The sequence below is a fragment of the Xyrauchen texanus genome, chromosome 9 (assembly GCF_025860055.1).
Source record: "Xyrauchen texanus isolate HMW12.3.18 chromosome 9, RBS_HiC_50CHRs, whole genome shotgun sequence".
In the NCBI taxonomy this organism is placed as follows: Eukaryota; Metazoa; Chordata; class Actinopteri; order Cypriniformes; family Catostomidae; genus Xyrauchen; species Xyrauchen texanus.
Genome location: NC_068284.1, coordinates 5,696,356 through 5,715,690, shown reverse-complemented (window position 1 = coordinate 5,715,690; position 19,335 = coordinate 5,696,356). Strand labels below are relative to the sequence as shown.

General features: G+C 41.6%; 1 protein-coding gene, 1 non-coding gene and 1 pseudogene across 2 annotated transcripts in view; 1 reads left to right on the top strand and 2 right to left on the bottom strand.

Moving 5' to 3' along the window:
- LOC127649649 (gastrula zinc finger protein XlCGF8.2DB-like) overlaps positions 1–19,335 on the top strand; it is a 90,027-nt gene that overhangs the window by 1,569 nt on the left and 69,123 nt on the right. The window lies entirely within an intron of this gene.
- On the bottom strand, positions 253–325 carry trnak-cuu (transfer RNA lysine (anticodon CUU)). Its single transcript has one exon. It is a non-coding gene; the product is annotated as a tRNA-Lys (tRNA).
- LOC127649659 (zinc finger protein 271-like) overlaps positions 14,794–19,335 on the bottom strand; it is a 41,582-nt pseudogene continuing 37,040 nt past the window's right edge.

The following is a 19,335-nucleotide window of genomic DNA, read 5'->3' as shown; positions in this document are numbered from 1 at the left end:
ACCTTCTGGGTTATGATGTGTTAATCAACACCATATGCCTCATATGTGACAAGGGTTTTAAAGGAGACTTGGAGAGACCTATTGGTTAATGGGGATTGTTAAACACATAAACAGAAGCACTGTGCTTTATTTTTGCTATATTGCGTTGGAAGCAGATAGATTGTTTTTATTTACCATTCTCTCTAGTCAGAGAGTGTTTGCATGGCTGGGAGAATAAATCTTGCACATACCTGTGACAATAGCTAATAGTGATGCCCAACATGGGGCTCAAACCCATGACCTTTAGATTAAGAGTCTCATGCTCTACCGACTGAGCTAGCCAGGTCCACATCTTCTGTCTCTGTGTGGCTCCATTTTGGTAATGCGCCGGTTCACCAGGTCATTGTTGATGACAGGCACCCCTTCCTCCAGCAGGTGCTCTCTCTTTGCTTGGCGAAACAACGCAACATCACGTGGGTCCCACTCATATATGCATGCAGAGAGCCTTGCCATGAACGCTGGGTAGAGAGGACGGGCATCGGTGGTGCACTACACTGCCAGCCGACGCATGAAGTGCCAGATGTCCAGCCTGATAATGAGGTCAGGCCAGTCTCCAAACCTGGCCTGTAGCTTGCTCTGCCCCTTCTCTACGCAACAGCCAGAATTCACATACAGCAGCACTGGTGGAGCCGCAGGTGCTCTCTCTTTGCTTGGCGAAACAACACAACATCACGTGGGTCCCACTCATATATGCATGCAGAGAGCCTTGCCATGAAAGCTGGGTAGAGAGGATGGGCATCGGTGGTGCACTCCACTGCCAGCCGACGCATGAAGTGCCAGATGTCCAGCCTGATAATGAGGTCAGGCCAGTCTCCAAACCTGGCCTGTAGCTTGCTCTGCCCCTTCTCTACGCAACAGCCAGAATTCACATACAGCAGCACTGGTGGAGCCACACCCGCCTGGCTGTACCTGTTGGTTTGGCCAGAGACCATGGTGTCTAGACCAGGTCCTTCCTGAGCAGTCAGGACACTGATAAGTATTTGCCCTGTCTCAGTTCCAAGAGACGTCATCCACTGTGCTGTCCCCCTGGCTGTGCCCACCAGCTTTCTTGTGATCTGAAATCAAAAGCAATATACATGAAAAATATTAATAATGCATAGCACAAATTATTCTAAAACTTTTTTATAAAAGTTTAAACACCAGTAATAATGTCAACGAAGTTCCTGCTTTGTTGAGTCCATTTTTAAAATGGTCCCAAATGTGGAGGTAATGCTGGCCTTGATGTGGTCTATACGGCTGATAATGTCCCTCCCGTAAACAGACAGGAGCCACTTGCTGGTCGGGACGTCGATGGGCTCTGGAGGCTTCTGGCACACAACAGGTAAGAGGCCAGGGTGGTTGATAAAAGCCGCACATTCCTCCATATAGTGTGCCAAGCGATCAAGCCACTCCTCCCCATGGTTCTCCCTCAGCTGCTTTACTAGCCTGGTGGGGCTGTTGCCCAGCATCCTCTCCCTCAGCATGCGTATGACACGAATGTCACATGCATACCTTTGTGTACAATAGGAGATTTGCTTCAATTATTATTCCATGCTAAATAAAAACACTTTCATTATATTATGAATTTACTTTATATTACACATTTCTGCATATACACTTTTGAAATGAGATTATTAACCATGCCATATTAATGATAGGTGTTATAACTATCTTGATTATAACCTGATTTCAAAATTCCATCTGGTGTGTGTAGATTGTAACTCACTTCTGGGTCAAGATCAGACGGAACAGTCTCCTATGGGGCAAGTCAATCTGGTCCAGGACAGTCTGGCAGGTAGACAGGTAATTCAGGCGACAAACAGTACACCTGAGAGTCTCTGTTACCATAAGGTAGTATCTGTCGATGTCCAGGACCTTCCGTGCCCTCTTGTGGATGCCATAGCCAGTGAGCTGCTTCCCACATGCAGGACAGAACACTCTAAACTTCCACAAGTGGTAGGGCATCCATACCAAAAGCCTGTGGTTGAAAAAGCAGTCTGGTGATGGAGCCTGGTGGTAGATGAGGGAAGGGACTGGTGGCTCATACCAGAGCTTCAAGTCTGGCTGAAGTCTGGCCTCATGAAAGAGCACAGACGAAATCCACCTCTGATCCTGTGAGGGGATTGTCTTCCTCATTTCAGTGGGCAGCCAAAATTGATCTGGCTCAGGTGCAGGAACAGGGTTGGGTGCAGGAGCAGGAGCAGGGCTGGGTGCATGTGCAGGAGCAGGGCTGGGTGCATGAGCAGGAGCAGGGCTGGATGAAAGATTAGAGATGTAATAAACCATTGCATTTTTATTTCTCAAGTTTGCATTTATACTACACACACAGGTACTTACAGATAGTCGGGCACTCAATGAGGCCGTAAGAGCGGGACTGGCTTCAGGAGAGGGATTGTGACTACCAGGCTGTAAGGACACATATTGTACAATATTAACATAAACATAATGATGATGATGATAAAACATGTTAAGGTCTTTTTAAATTACCTGAACCTGCCTTGGTACATTTAGGTTGGGTTTGGCAGCAGTACTAAGTGACCCTCCAAACCGTGGCTTTGTAAACTAATAGTGAGGGATAAAAGAACAGCTTGGCATTCATGTATAATCATACATATGTTGGAAAGTTGAAGATATAAATATTCATGAACCTATTGAAGATAGAAATCCCCCATGCACACTCTCACTCCCCAAAGTGTGATGAATTACACATCTCTGCTGATGCCAAAGGGACCAATACACAAATAATCACCCTGCCAACCACTAAAGGACTGCAGGGGTAGGTAACCTATTCAAATTAAAATAATGTTACCATTGATACATTGATTGCAGGCCGTCTTATGATCGGGGTAGAGGTAGAGGCCTGGACAGAGGCAGAGGTCTGGACAGAGGCCTGGATGGAGGTAGAGACCGGTAGAGGGGCAGGACTGGAGGCAGTAGGAGCACTTGTGGGCTGGTAAATGAATAATCAAGAGTGAGAAAAACATGCTTTATTTATATTGGTTTCAGTCACGTGACTTTTTCTGTGCATCTGCCATCTTTATGACCATCAGCAGAGAAAGTGATGGTAGTGAATACAAAAATATACAAAAAGTGATACGAATTAAAAATGTCTATCATTGGTTTTGATCCATACCAAGTCCATGCAAATATTTGTGCACATCTAAAGTAAGAAAAGACATTGCAAAATGTAACATTCATGGGCATTTATATATATTTAATCCATCTCTGTACAACAGTGAAAGTCTTGCGGGCAGAAGCGTTAGGGAGAACCTGTATAAATGTAACGCTCAATAAATATAATATCAGTAATAACTTGTCTCTTTGGGTTTTGAAGGCATTTAAAAAAATACATGTCCATTTCAATCATTTTTGTTTCTTGCTGTATACAAGGTCTATTTATGAGGTCATAAATAAAATCTATGCTTCATAATCTGTGTATGCGTCTAGTTTGAAGCTTTATAAATAGAAATACAAATGTTAAACACTATTGCAGCATCCCACAGCACATTGACATCACATGAAGCAGATAATTACCTGATTGTCTGAAATGTATACCTTAGGAGGATGAAATCCACAAATGCATTTCTGAGGTGCACCAAAATGCGCTGCCTGGCCACGGACCTGCATTGGACATTTATCTATCTGTAACAAAAAAGACCTCTAGGTTATGTTACATGGCTTTATGCATGTTTTCTTATTACATTTTGTCAATACATACCCTCTGAAAGAGGTCGAACCATTTCTTCTGACGGGTGGCAGGTCTGTTGCCAGCTTCAGAGGGCCAAACCCCTGTGCTGGCAAACCACCGAAGACAGGACATCCACTCATCATCCCCCATGGCTTTGTGTGACTTTGGTTTAGACATGTCTAGAACATTTGAAACTTGTTTAGTATTTATTGTTAAACATACTGATTACATTAAATCATTAATAACATAAAACAGTGTAGCCCATGGACTGACCACTAATTATTAATGTTTGTGCTATAGTCCAATAATTACATTGTCTCTTTAAACAGTAACACACCACCATTGTGATCGATCATGACATTTAAAACACCCCTTAATACAAATTAAAACCTGAAAAATGCATCAATCTACGTATTATTGTTGTTAATGTAGTTCATCATAAGAGACAGTAACATGAGTAGTGCAGCAGATCAAGATCGCAAACGATTATAACACTTCAAAAAGACCTTTAATGCATCATAAAAAATTATAAACAAAAGAAATGTAGGAATCTATTGTTGTTAATCATAAGAGAGACAGTAACATGATAAGTGCTGCAGATCAAGATCGCAAACAATTATAACACTTCAAAAAGACCTTTAATGCATCATAAAGTATTATAAACAAATAAAAGAAATGTAGGAATCTATTGTTGTAATCATAAGAGAGAGTAACATGAGAAGTGCTGCAGATCAAGATAGCAAACAATTATAACACTTCAAAAAGACCTTTAATGCATCATAAAAAATTATAAACAAATAAAAGAAATATAGGAATCTATTGTTGTTAATGTAGATATTTAAAAAGTTTGATATCTTACCTCACTGTTGAAATTCACTGTACAGCGAAATAGCGCAGCTAATATTCAAACAATTGTACGAGAATCAAACGAGTCACGCCTCCGCACTGTTCAATGATGAAATCGCTAATCATGATTGGTCGCAGCACTCCTCCTAAAGATGAAGCCGGAGATCGCCATTGGCTCAGCAGTCCTCACAAAGATGAAGCTGGAGATCGCCATTGGCTCAGCAGTCCTCACAAAGATGAAGCTGGAGATCGCCATTGGCTCAGCAGTCCTCACAAAGATGAAGCTGGAGATCGCCATTGGCTCAGCAGTCCTCACAAAGATGAAGCTGGTGATCGCCATTGGCTCAGAAAATTGGAAATAACGTGCCCTGATTGGATGTGGTTGCACAGACGATCCTGTTGCGGGTAGCGCCACAGAGACACATGAGGTACCACCTTCAGGATTACGATGTGGCAGTCAATGGCATGTGTGTCATACTTGATGGGTTTGAAAGGAGACTTGGAGAGACAGATTGGTTAGTGGGGATTGTTAAACACATAAACAGCAGCACCTTAGCACTGTGCTTATATTTAGAGATAGTACTTTGGAAGCAGATAGCTGGAGACCTGTTACCTGTTCTGAATTTCTGGACAAGTCCCCAGAAATGTTGCCGTTCTCTCTAGTCAGTGAGTGTTTGCATGGCAGGGAGGATACATTTGCACTAGTACCACATACCTGTGGCGATAGCTAAAAGTTAAACCCAACATGGAGCTCAAGCCCATGACCCTGTGATTAAAAGTCTCATGCTCTACCACTGTTTCTCTCTCAGCATATATGCCATTTTTTTGTATATCTTCAAAGTACATGCCTGAAATGAATCCTCCCAATTCACAGGTGTCTGACAATAGGATCTTCCAAAGAAATGTTGGGTTTAAGACTAGGACTGGGCTAAGATTTACTTGTATTTGTTTCTCTGGCATTTGTCTTTCCACACTTGGGTACAATGTGTGATGAAACATTTGAGGATTTGACAAGTCAGTCCTGTACCAAAATGTCAGAACATTGGTATGTGTAAAGAAATGCAAATGCTTTAGAATGAGATTTTATTCCACTTTGCTTGTTTCTCTACTCCACCTGCAATGTCCCAATGCTCAGGCTACGCCTTTTGTGGCAATTAAAATATATCTTCATCTTGGGTAGGCTTGCAACAACAGACTATCGGTTAATAGCCAAATGCACTACTTAATTGCACCAAAGAGACAGGTAAATAGTCACCTTCTGAGTTATGTTGTGGCAATCAACAGCATGTGCCTCATATGTGACAAGGGTTTGAAAGGAGACTTGGAGAGACCTATTGGTTAATGGGGATCGTTAAACACATAAACAGCAGCACTGTGCTTCATTTTTGTGATATTGCTTTGGAAGCAGAGAGCTGGAGACCTGTTAATTATTCTGAATTCCTTAATAAGGTTCCAGAAATCTTACCATTCTCTCTAGTCAGAGAGGTTTTACATGGCTGGGATAAATCTGCACTGCTCGCACATACCTGTGACAATAGCTAATAGTCACTCCCAACGTGGGGCTCATACCTAGACCCTGAAGAGTCTCACACTCTACCAACTGCACCACATTGAAATGTACATGTTACGACAGAGAAAATAAAGAAATTGGTTCGAGTCCCACCTTTCACATAAATAAAACTTAGAAATTACAACTGATATTCTACATAAATATTGGTGATAGGTACATTGCTTGACTTATGTTTAGTTTGATAATTATTCTGTTTAATTAAATGCATGAAACAGTATATATGATTACTGTTAAAAATGCTGGTAGTGAAAGAAGTAAATCACTCATCACCCAGGTCAATTTATGGGTGGTTAGGATATTTAAAAAGATATTAAATAAAAAGTTAAAAGATGTTTAACTGGAATGCTTTTGTCAATGTATGAACACTTTTTAAACTGTGTATGCTTTAATACCTTGTTTTTGTCCTATTACAAAGTCTGCTTTTCATAGTATGAGATGCATGTTTTATATTTATTGATTACCCATATGAATATTAATTTGCCTGAAATGTGCCATGTGTGTTATATATATATATATGTGTGTGTGTGTGTGTGTGTGTGTGTGTGTGTGTGTGTGTGTTATTAAAACCATGCTAAATATATATCTATAAATTATATTAAAATCATTTCAACAAGGCTCACAGAATGATTACTGAAGCAAAATGACAGCGTCAAAGATGAATCAAAGATGAGTAACTGTTCTATGAACCATACCCTTTTTATTATTGACCCCCCTCCCCCATATACATATATGTATAGAAACGCTATATACATATCAGTGGAGACTATTTACAAAAATATATAAACATGTAAAATTATGTGCATAAATGTCTTTTTTTTTTCACTTTTTCAAGCCACTGTTCTTTTGTAATCTCTGCGGCAGGGCAGAATATATACCCGGTCACTGCTGCTCTAGCCTCAACCTTCCTGTGGTAGGGACGAGGGATAGTGGGTTGAGATGGATCAGCCATGGCAGAAGGTGGGAGGACATAACTGGGTTGGGGATTAAAATTCAACATGGTTGGGAGTCTAGGAAGAGGGTTTTGAGGGACAACAACGAAAGGGAAAGGTGGAGGTAGTGTGGCAGGCAAGGGAGACAGGTGGGCTGGGACGGAGAGGTGCTGGTTCCAGGTAGCCAACAGGCCGAGGAATTAGTGGCCTCAGGGTGGTTAGCTTGGGTCTGCCAGCCTCAGCTGAATTGCACGGGGCACGCCTTTTCAGCCTAGCTTGCCCCGCAGTGCTCTGTGGCAGGTTGTAGACATGCTGTTCTCTCTGGACCTGTGGTGGAGCAACAGCACGGACACATGCAGGAGGGAGAGGCTCAGCAGCAACACTAAGAGGGTCAGGCAGATCAATCCCCTGCAACAGAAGAGTCTGGTCTTGCTTCTTAATCCTGTCAATGTGCCACTGGACCAGAGTGGTTTGATTGACCTCCACCAGCAGCAGAGTGGTGCTCTGCATGATAGCACCATTAGCCAGGATAAGCTATCGGATCCTGCGGTAATCCTGCAATATAGACCACCTCATCAGCAAGCTCTTTCCCTTCTTTCTAAGACACTTGTTGATGTAACAGAGCCTGATGAAAATGGCCTCCACAAGATGACAGCAGTCTGGCCATTGGGCAGGCAAAGCTGTGGACCCCAGCACACATCACTTCAGGCTGTCCACTCCAGCGATGAAAACAGCCTTCTTTTTTGGAGACCTGAACCTCCCAGTGGTCAGCCTGTCCTGGTGTCTAGCAGCAAACACCACCTGCTGCTTTGAAAAAATTCTCGATACCAATTTCAATACTACAGAAAAAATAATGAATTTGCTAATGAACACAATCATTTGAACTATTTAAAAAGTTAAATATTAATGCAAATGATTAAATGAAAACAATGTCATTTAGCCTTTGCAAATATTGCTTTAAAAAACAAGTAAACAACAGTCAGTAATATAATGAACAAAGAAACACATTATAAGACATAGAACAAAGTTCTAAGAGTTTCACAATATTCAACTGTTGATATTTATTAAAGCTACTAAAATTACCAAGCCATGAGCAGTAAACAATTTCGTCTTTACCTTGACAATATTGCTGTTTGTTTGATTATTATGAATGACACAATGAAGAGTGACTGCTTTATTAGCTGCATTCACACTGCAAGACCTAATGCACACCGGTAGGAATTTTTTGTCACTTCAGACGTAACTGAACATTTTTATGATAAAATCTTGCCGTGTCATGCACAACCACATTAGTAACATAACATATGCAGTTGAAAGCGCTGCCTGTCCACAGACAAACATGACATTGGGATAAGAATATTTCAAGAGTTCCCTCAGAAAATTCTTTGATATTCTATTTTATTGCATACTATACTGCAATAAGAATAAGAAACAAACCTGGAATGAACCTGTTCAGGTGGCAGTGGGAAGACTCAAGGGAGGTTGAGCCTCTAGCACACCTGTACTTGGTAAGAACTATCCCTCCCTTGGTGATGGTGGTCCCTGTCTCAGTGTAGAGACACACCTGGCACATCCTGGATGCACTTCACATGCTTCATCTGAACACGCCAGATGTGCTCTATCCTGTCTGTGTCCAGCAGAGGAACACCCATCAGATCTCTCCTCTTCTCTCCCTTCATCTCCTGCAGAAGCTTGTCAATGTGGCGGGTCGTGGACTCCACTCCACGGGTCCGCCGACGACAAAAGAGAGCCAGCTATTTTTTGGTAATGTGCCAGTTCACCAGGTCATCTGTGATGACAGGCACCCCTTCCTCCTGAAGGTGCTCTCTCTTTGGCGCAACAACGCAACATCACGTGGGTCCCACTCAAATATGCATGCAGAGACAAACAAAATTGACATTCATGTAAAACAGGGGTGGGCAACTATTTTGGTAAAGGGGCCACATCGGGCTTTAAGTACTGCATGGGGGTCCACATTTAATTCCTTTTGAGATACAATGTTCTGCATTGATTTGGTTTTTGTAACTTTTAAGCCCAGAAATAGTTGTGTACTCAATTTTCAAAAGTGTATCTGTGACTAATGGGACTATTCTACAATTGCCTAAAGCATTTAATTGCTCTACAAAAGGTAGATACTTTTCTATCAGGCATTCCAAAACTGAATAAAGGCTCAGCTTATAAATGCATTTTACCATCTCTACTTCCCTGTTCATATATTATTAAATGTAACAATCTCTACATTAGGGGTCTGTTTTAATTTAAAAAAAGAATAGAAATTTATAGAACATTTAATGTTTGGGCAAAGCGGGCGAGTTTACTTATTTATTTTCTAAAACATTACACGTTTACATGATAAAAGTGTCATGATGCAGGTCTCCTTGATGGTTTGACTTTCAACACACAACTGAATAACACAGGCTGCATGACTATGATAAATGATTACTGCAAGAGTTAGATTAACATACAGGTGCGAAGAGACTTCAACATTTCTAAATTGCACAAATAAAAAATACATATACATATTCGTCTCTGGCTTGCTTTTCCTCGCATGTCAATGATGCCGAGATCTACTTTTATGTTTAATTTAATCACTGAGAAGGTTTACCTGCAAAGTAGCACCAAACATGACAACCAGCCTCAAGAATGGACACAGAGTAGCCGTATAACACTTTTCCTTGAGCAGAATATTACACTTCAGTTCGGCAAGTTTTTTCAAAGGGGAAAGCGAGATAGAAAAAGCACATTCGCGTGCATGGTTGCTAGATTGCACAAAATAAATATTACATTTATATTTCCAATTTGTGCAAGTATAAATCTCAAACTGGGGGTGTTGCATCTCTTATCTGTCAACCCTGAGCATATCAAACGCGTGTGGAGACGATGGTCCCAATGCAAGTTAACTGAAATATCCAATGAAAAATAAAAATGCTTTTACGATAAATGAGTCGCGGGCCACATTAAACCATGTGGAGGGCTGTATGTTGCAAATGTCTGATGTAAAATCATACATATTTTGGAAAGTTGAAGATATAAATATTCATGAACCTATTGAAGAAAGAAATCCCACATGTGCACTGTCACTCCCTAAACTGTGGTGAATTACACATCTCTACTGATACTATCCAAAAAGTGATACGAATTAAAAACACCTATCATTGGTTTTGATCCATATCAAAGTCCATGAAAATATTTGTGCAGATCTAAAGTAAGCATTACTTTACACAGATCTAAAAACAGACATTACAAAATGTAACATTCATGGCCATTTATATATATATATATATTTAATACATCTCTGTACACCAGTGAGGGTCTGAGGGTAGAAGCGTTAAGGAGAACCTGCCTAAATATAATGCTCAAAAAATATAATATCAGTAATAACTTTGTCTCTTTGTGTTTTAAAGGTAATTTTTAAAAAATATGTCTGTTTCAATAATTTTTGTTTCTTACTTGCTGTATTTACATGTATTATGAGGTCATAAATAAAACCAGTGCATCATAATATGAGGATGCTTCTAGTTTGACGTAGTCTAGTTAATAAAATAAAAATGCCAACCACTATTACCGCAACCCACAGCCCAATGACTTCACATGAAACAGATAATTACCTGAAAGTCTGAAATGCATACCTTAGGAGGTTGGAATCCACAAATGCATTTCTGAGGTCCACAAAAAAGCGCTGCCTGGCCATGGACCTGCATTGGACATTTGTCCAACAATAGGAGGTTCAACAATAAGGAAGCAGGAAGCTGGGTGGCAGTCCAGGTAAATCAAGCTTTAATGGTTTCCCAGTCTAACAAAACAGTCTTTGGCTTTTCAGCTCCACAGCAGCACATTTAGTCTTCAGCTTCACAACAAGGTATCTACTCTAGCTTTAGCCATAAGAGGCAACATAAACACATACATAATTTATGTAATAATACAGCTTTGCAGTGTTTAGCTTCACAATCTGGCAGGTCTGCGTGACTGGGACTCTCTCCCGTTTAGCGGTGGCATGGCCGTTTATATGTCGCTCTCCCCATGCTCAATGGCATTAGAGATAGTGTTAGACATATTTTAGCTCAGATGTAAGGCCTTACTGCTTTCTCTCTCTCTGGACGGGCGCTCGACCACGCCCCCACTGACACATATCCCCACCGCTCGACTCAGGCCGGGGTCCCATCCAGCCTGCCTACCACCCCCCATCCCCCATCCCCATTTCTGGAAAGGAAGTCAGCGACACCCAACTGCTGGCTGGAGAGCCAGATCCCGAGTGACCTGCGCGCTGTATCCTTCATGTGGAGGAGCCATTGGAGTGGGGCGTGATCCGAGCAGAGAGTGAAGGCCCACCCCAGCAGGTAGTAGCAGAGAGTGAGGACCACCCACTTGATGGCCAGACACCCCTTTTCCACAATGCAGTACTTTGTTTCCCTCAAGGAGAGTTTGTGGCTGATGTACAGCACCAGGCGCTTCTCCCCCTCATCCACCTGCGAGATTATGGCCCCCAGACCTCTGTCTGAAGCGTCTATCTGTAATTGGAAAGGGAGAGATAAATTTGGTGCATGCAAAAGTAGCCCACGCAAAGTTCGGCTTTAATCTGCGTGAACGCCTGTTGTCACTTCTCCGTCCACTGGACTGGAGCCCCCTTTTTAATGAAATCAGTCAGCAGGCTGGTGACATCTGAATATTTAGGCACAAACCTTCTTTAATAGCCACTTCTTGGGGTTTGCTGTGAGCCACGACAGCCGCAGCGATCTCAGGACCATCCTCGGGTGCAGCATGTGCCGCTGCCAATCATTACTGTAAATTATATCATGTCATCTTGATGGTCCCACACCGCTGAAATGTAGCTGGAGCCCCAGACAAACCGAATGGAAGCATCACAAATTGGTGCAATCCAAACAACGTGGAGAAGGCTGTTTTTTCACGGTAAATTGGTGCCTAGGGGATCTGCCAATAACCCTTTGTCAAATCCAATGTCTAATAAAATAGAGCAGTACTAACCGATCGAGCAACTCCTCAACCCGGGGCATCGGGTATGCATCAATGTAAATTCCCGTAGCAGAGCTCCAAGGTGTGGAGTTTTGCTCTAAAATCAAGAACATACTGAATTTCATTCTTGCTATTTGAAGGTCCCTACTCCCAAGCTTCATGGATGACATCAAGTACCCCACACGGGCGGCGCCCATACAGTACCTCCAAAGGGGAAATTCCTGTGGAGGCTTGCGGGACCTCTCGCACAGCGAATAACAGGGGGTTGAGCCATTTACCCCAATTTCTAGCATCATCGTGCACAAATTTACGAGTCATGTTCTTAAGGGTTTTTATTAAATTGCTAGACCAGGCCATCTATCTGTGGATGGTAAAATTGATTTATTACCCAATAGTTCATAAAGCTCATGTAGTGTAAGTGACATAAAGGTTGTGCCCTGGTCAGTGAGGATTTCTTTCGGCACCCCCACCCGGGAGATTATTTTGAAGAGTGCCTCCACAAAACTTTATGCTGAGATGTTGCTCAGAGGCACTGCTTCCGGATATCGTGTTGCATTATCCTCTAGGACTAATACAAAGCGATGTCCGTGTGCTGACCGCTCTAATAGCCCGACGAGGTCCATGCCAATTCTTTCGAAGGGGACCTTGATTAGCGGAAGAGGGAGCAATGGCGCTTTTGGGGTGGCCGGTAGGATTCACCAGCTGACATTCAAGGCACACTGCTGTAGCGTATTTAGGGGTTTCAATGAAGGTTTGCTAACTTGTTAGGTTAGCTGTGTTATGCTATGCTATTAGCTTAGCTTTGTTATGCTATTAGCTTAGCTATACTGTGTTGTACAATATGTCATCGACAGGTTGGCCATGCATGGTAAGTTGCCCCGGAAGAGTCTCTTTAGGACTTCCGGTGAACTTTAGTTGTCATATCAACCAACACCATTGTTTTTCGATCTTGGTCAACACTAATGAAAACAGTTTCATCTATGCATATGAACGTCAGCGCGTTCCACAATGCGCAAATAAACAGTAACAAGTTAAAGTGCCCAAATTCTCACAACAATAGTAGTATATTTGGTAGTATAAATGAACACGGTATAGGTTAAGTACCAATGTACATTTACACCATAATATGTAGGGGAACGGTGTGTGTGAGCTAGGAATTCAATTAAACTGTCCTGATTCTACATTACCATGTAAGGCAATTTATATTGGAATCAGTAACATTTGACAACAGTTATAATTTAGATAAATTAAAATTAACTAGATTATTTGTCTGAATATAATTCTCTACCATTAAAATCGTTACACAATGTCTCATTGTATCAGATCACAAAATCTACTGTAGGTAATAAGCTTTAAGAGAATTATGATTAATTCTCTTATTGGAGTAATATTATTCTCATAGCTTATTGTCAATAATATTACACATATAGGTATAGCTTTGAAGCTAAATCTTTGAGAAACAGGGATGAGGTTATTTATAAAACTATACCAGTCAAAATATCTTTAAAAGGGAAATATGAATAATTAATCATAACTCGTTATAATTAATTATGAACATTTGGATCGGTTAATAGAATAAACTTTATTAATTAGAAAATTAGCTGAATTAATATTACAATCATTTTATCTGTTTTTCCAGTGAACACTCAGTATTGATCATCTATCAATTCTCAGAAAGGATATTTTTCGTGGCCACATAAAAATAACTCTTCCTTAGCATGGAGCGGAAATCGAATTGTTAAATTTATATTGATTTACAAGCAAACGGAATCAACTCGCCAGAATGTAAATGGAACACTGTCAGACCAAGTCTCCTCCTCAACTGGATCCCTTCAAGGATGTGTGCTTTTACCCCTATTGTTTATCCTCTACACAAATATGTGTCAGAGTAGGTATGAAAATAGGACTATTTTAAAATATGCAGATGATTCTGTTATTGTTAGTAGGCTTCAGGAAAATGAGACCTGTCACGGCCCGGTCATTGATGACTTTGTCACGTGGTGTGAGGAGTCCTACCTTCAATTAAACATATCTAAGACAAAAGATATGATTATTGATTTTAGAAGAAATGCCCATATGCATGAAGTCACATCCATTAAAGGTCAGACTGTGGAATGTCCCCAATCCTATAAATACCTTGGGACAATTAAAGACTCAAAAATGAACTTTGAAGCAAACTGTGAAGCTGTGTGCAAAAAGGGGCACCAGCGGTTGTTTTGTTTGAGGAAACTTGTCTGTTTTTAACATTGACAAAACCATGATGGTCTTATTCTATCATGCTTTTATTGAATCAATTTTATCTTTTTCTCTGGTGTCATGGTTTGGAAATCTATCCTTAAAGAATAGAAACTCCCTAAATCAAATTGTTAAATGGTCTAGTAAGCTGATTGGCGTGTCAAAGTTTAGTCCAGTGTCCCTGTACACTAGACGGTTACAGCGGAAAACTGGCTCAATTTTAAATGATGATGCCCATCCTCTGCACAGGGAATTTCAGCTTATTCCATCCAGACGAAGGTATATAGTCCCAAAGTGCAGAACAAAGCGGTATAAAAATAGCTTTGTTCCAGCAGCCATCAATCAGAGGAACAAAATGCACAGATGACACAGAAGCTATGTTTATTTATTTTTATGTATTTTATCTATATATTTTATTATTTTTTTTTGTTGTCAAACGGGTATTGTCTTTGTTTGTCGTAAAAATTGTGTGGATAACTCTGACACTGCAAAACAAATCTACCTACGGGTACAAATAAAAGGAACCTGAACCTGTACCAAAAGCTTTATTTGGCTTAAATATGAACACATAACTAATCTAAACAAAAACATACACATGAAATCACTCATACATGGGAAAGTGAAAATTAAATGAAACCAGAACAGAATAGGGGAAATGCAGTTATGAAAAGAGTCATTTTGACCATCTGAGAGAACCATTCGTTTTCTTAATAGCACACCTTTGTTACAATAGGGTTTACATCTTATACTAAACCTAGGTTCATTTAGTTACTGATAAAATACTTGGCTGTTGAGAGAGCCCGGATGCAGTCGCAGGAGAATGTCTTGCTGGTTCCTTGTGTCAATGGTGTTCAAGTTGTAATAAATTTCTTCCCCGTTGAATGCGACCTTGTGGTCGGACTAGCTGGTCCCAGTCCAACACGAGTAGCAGAAGAGAGTCAAGCAGAGAGGCTGAGAGTGAGTAAGAGGCGGAACATGTCTTTTAACTTCTGATGGAGGTCGTTCCTCTTGAGTCTGGATTGACCAATAAGAAACGTGCAATTTCCAAGTGCGAAATGTTCCTTTGTTTAGAAGCTGACTCATTTGCATGATTGGGGGTAAGCTGTTAATTTGTGCCCCTTTATGCACTGATTAATATAACAAGCATACAATGCATGCTATCAGGATTTTATATACACCAATGTGCAGGGTGTCGCACAAGGCTTAATTTTATAGGAAACATCATACCAATAATTCTACATTATCTGGTGGTTCGGTAATAAGGCATGCATAAAACAGTATACAGTACACAAGACAGTAATGATCACATACACAATGTCCTGGAGATATACATGTTAATTTATAGAACAGTTTGTCTATAAATTAATGAAGAAAAGTATTTTCTTCTGGGCTTTGTGTCCATTTCCTATGGGGGCAAGATTGCTCTGGCATGCAGCTTACTTCCCCTTCTTGGAATATTACTGATGTCCATTAGTTGCTGGACCGGTGTCAACAAAGACAGTGTGTAAAGGCTTGATAATGATCAGTGGGCGAGCAGACATAACGGAGTCGGCTTGGGCCTACTTGTACCGTTGCTTGTTACAGTCTTGAAACATCTGTTGGCTTATTCATTAAATAATGAATAATTGTATGTCTGATTGGTCCAGATGCTACACCGCACACCACCTGTGGACATCGCCGCCAATGCCCAGCCAATAACAATGGGCTATTAAGCGGTTCAGTGTTTTTCCTTTCCCTTAGGTGACCTGCCATCGGATTATAGTGAGCCACCTGGAAAACCATTTCCCAGCGGCTCCGCTGTATTAAGAGCTGGGTTGTATCTTCCTTTGTAAGAGTGTCCTGCATCACTCTATACAACCGCTCGTTTATAATTGTAAAATAGGGATATGAAAGTGCGACATTCGGGCTGAGTTGTTGGCCATCAATCACTCTTATTTGTTCAAAGGCATGCTTGAGGGTTTCGTCTCGCGACTGCGCCAAAGGGAAATCCTCTTCGGGAAATCCCCTGAGAATGGGAGGGACCGCAGCCTCTCCCCCCCCCCTTACGTCATCTTGACGTGGATCTGATGAAGACGGCCCCGGCTCTGCTTCCCCCGCCAGAGCATCACACATTTCACATCTCATCACTTTTATTCAGGACACATCTGCTATGCATGCATGCATGCATATATATATATATATATATATAAACAGTGCTCAGAAATCACAAAATCAGTTTTCTATTACAATATGAAAGCAAGCACTACCTGCTAGCTCGTGATTAAGTGTATCAATTGTCAACACAAATTATCAACATGTTTCTAATATCGTAAGACTGATTGTAGATTGTATGTTCTATAAATAATTGCATACATTAATGTATCCATCCATTATCATTAACTGCTTAATCCTACATTTATACCTAAATTATTATTTTGAAAATGAATACAAATGATATTTACAAAAAAAACACCTCACTATAAGCAATCTATTTCTAAAACATGGATATTAGTATCTGTAAAAGATAAAACTCCTAGCAAATTCAATTTAAGAATTTTCGGGGAGCATGTTTGACTCTCCTTAGTTTGGGCACCTACACTTTTCAGTAGCACACACTGCAGTGCTGAAATGTCAGAAAGCTGAGCAAAATGTAGAAGTAATTTTTATGCAGGAACATTATTTACATTTTCATTTTCTCTCGTGTGCGAATTTGCTGGTGTGTAACAAGGGATCTAGACTGACTGAAAGTCTTCCCACAATCACAGCAATGAAACAGTTTCTCTCCTGTGTGAATTTGCTGGTGTACAGCAAAGGATGCTGAGTGATGGAAACTTTTCCCACAATTAGAGCAGTGATACGGTTTCTCTCCTGAGTGAATTTGCTGGTGTGAAACAAGGTTTGTTAACGAACTGAAATTCATCCCACAGTCAGAGCAATGAAATGGTTTCTCTCCTGTGAACCTGCTGATGTTTTTTAAGTTGTCCTGACTGACTGAAACTTTTACCACAGTAGGAGCAGTGATATGGCTTTACTCCTGTGTGAATTCTCTGGTGTTTTACAAGGTCCGCTGAATCCCTGAAACTCTTCCCACAGTCAAAGCAGTAATACGGTTTCTCTCCTGTGTGAATTCGCTTGTGTGTTACAAGTTGTCCTGACCGACTGAAACTCTTTCCACAGTCAAAGCAGTAATACGGTTTCTCTCCTGTGTGTATTCGCTGATGTATTAACAGGTGTTCTGACCGACTGAAACTCTTCCCACAGTCAGAACAGTGATATGGTTTCTCTCCTTTGTGAGTTCGTTTATGCGATTCTAAATTTCCTGACAGACTGAAACTCTTCCCACAGTGAGGACAGCGATAAGGTTTCTCTCCTGTGTGAATTAGCTGGTGTTTTGAAAGGTCTCCGGAATTCCTGAAAGACTTCCCACAGTCAGAGCAGCAATGCGGTTTCTCTCCTGTGTGAATTCGTTGGTGTGCTGCATGTTGTCCTGATGACTTGAAACTCTTTCCACAGTCAGAGCAGCAATACGGCCGCTCTCCTGTGTGAACTCTCTGGTGTATCACAAGTTCACCTGACTGACTAAAACTCTTGCCACAGTCAGAGCAGCAATGCGGTTTCTCTCCTGTGTGAATTCTCTGGTGTACTGTACGGTGTCCTGATGACTTGAAACTCTTTCCACAGTCAGAGCAACGATACGGCCGCTCTCCTGTGTGAACTCTCTGGTGTATCACAAGATTTGCTGACTGAGTGAAGCTCTTACTACAGTCAGAGCAGTGATACGGTTTCTCTCCTCTTAGTAATTTTAAATTCCTTAACTGTGTTGCACCCATCCTTGATTTAACTGCTGGACGGGTACCTGGAAAAGACAAACAGGAGAGAAAAATCAGAGACTGTTTTATGTAAGAAATGCAGCAATTGTGCCTTCCTCATTTTGTCATTTCATAAAAAAACAGAATAATTTTTTTTTGTGTTGCGTTTTTGCTGGTGTTATAGAGTAGAGGTAGGCTGACAGTAAAAGCAGTTAGACAGTAATTTTATTAGTTGTTAAAGAGAGATGAGTTTTGGCCCATGACCTGTGTTTATTTCAAAGTATTTCATTTTTGGGTGTGTTTGTTTTCAACGCTGCCGTGTTTGTTTGTTTGCTTTTTTTTGTGTGGCGAATGCTGCAATCGCAAACCTGTCTGTATCTACTGCCTGTTCCCTCCACGTCTGACCCTAATCAAGAACACTCTCTCACATCTGGTACAAGTGGGGTTTGACAAGGTTACAATGAAGCTGAACTAGGAAGACATCTGCAGCGCTGATGCGGCTCTTTGCTACAGGGCTGCAACAGCGACAGCAAATGTTTGAGCAACTAGTGGCTAGACTCCTTGCATAGAAGCAGAGGGAGGTGTGTTGTTTGAGGAGCCAGTAGAGGTGTCTAGATTCTGCAAGTTTGTTAGAGACCCAGATTACTGGAGTTTGCTGGGGGGAGGGGGTGGTAAGTGCGTGGGAGGCACCATGCTCAGCAGACAGCATAGCAGAGTGGGGAGATGGGGAAGATGAAGGGGCTTCCATGTCATCAGACATTGAAAAGAAAGGAGAGGCTTCCATTCCATCAGCCAGTAAGATGAGAAGAGGCAGAAAAGGAGACCGGCTTCTGGTCTGGCAGCCAGTAAGAAAGCAGCTGCCATCCTGTTGGTCAGGAAAGGAGGAGAAGAGCTCTCCGCCCAGCAATCTAAATGGGAGGAGCCACCACCAACCCTGTTACCAGAGGAGGCGGAGCTCACAGCCCAGCATTCTCAGGGGGATGAGCTACCACAAGCCCAGGAAGGGGGCTTCTGTACAGGCAGTCCTGTCAACCTGAGGGTGTGGAGCTATGGTTCTCATAGGAACCCCTATCTGAGTGGCGTTGCCACCAGATGCAGCAGAGTGGTCATTGCCACCACTAGAACAATGTGGTCATTGCCCCCACCACTGCCAGTGGGGCATTGCCACCGCCAGGAGTGTGATGGTTGCCACAACCACTAGAGGGGGTGTTGCTGACCTTATTATGCCCTGCACCGCAGCCAGATGGGTTAGTGCTGCTACATGGGGCTTAAGTGAAAATGTTGGAGTTA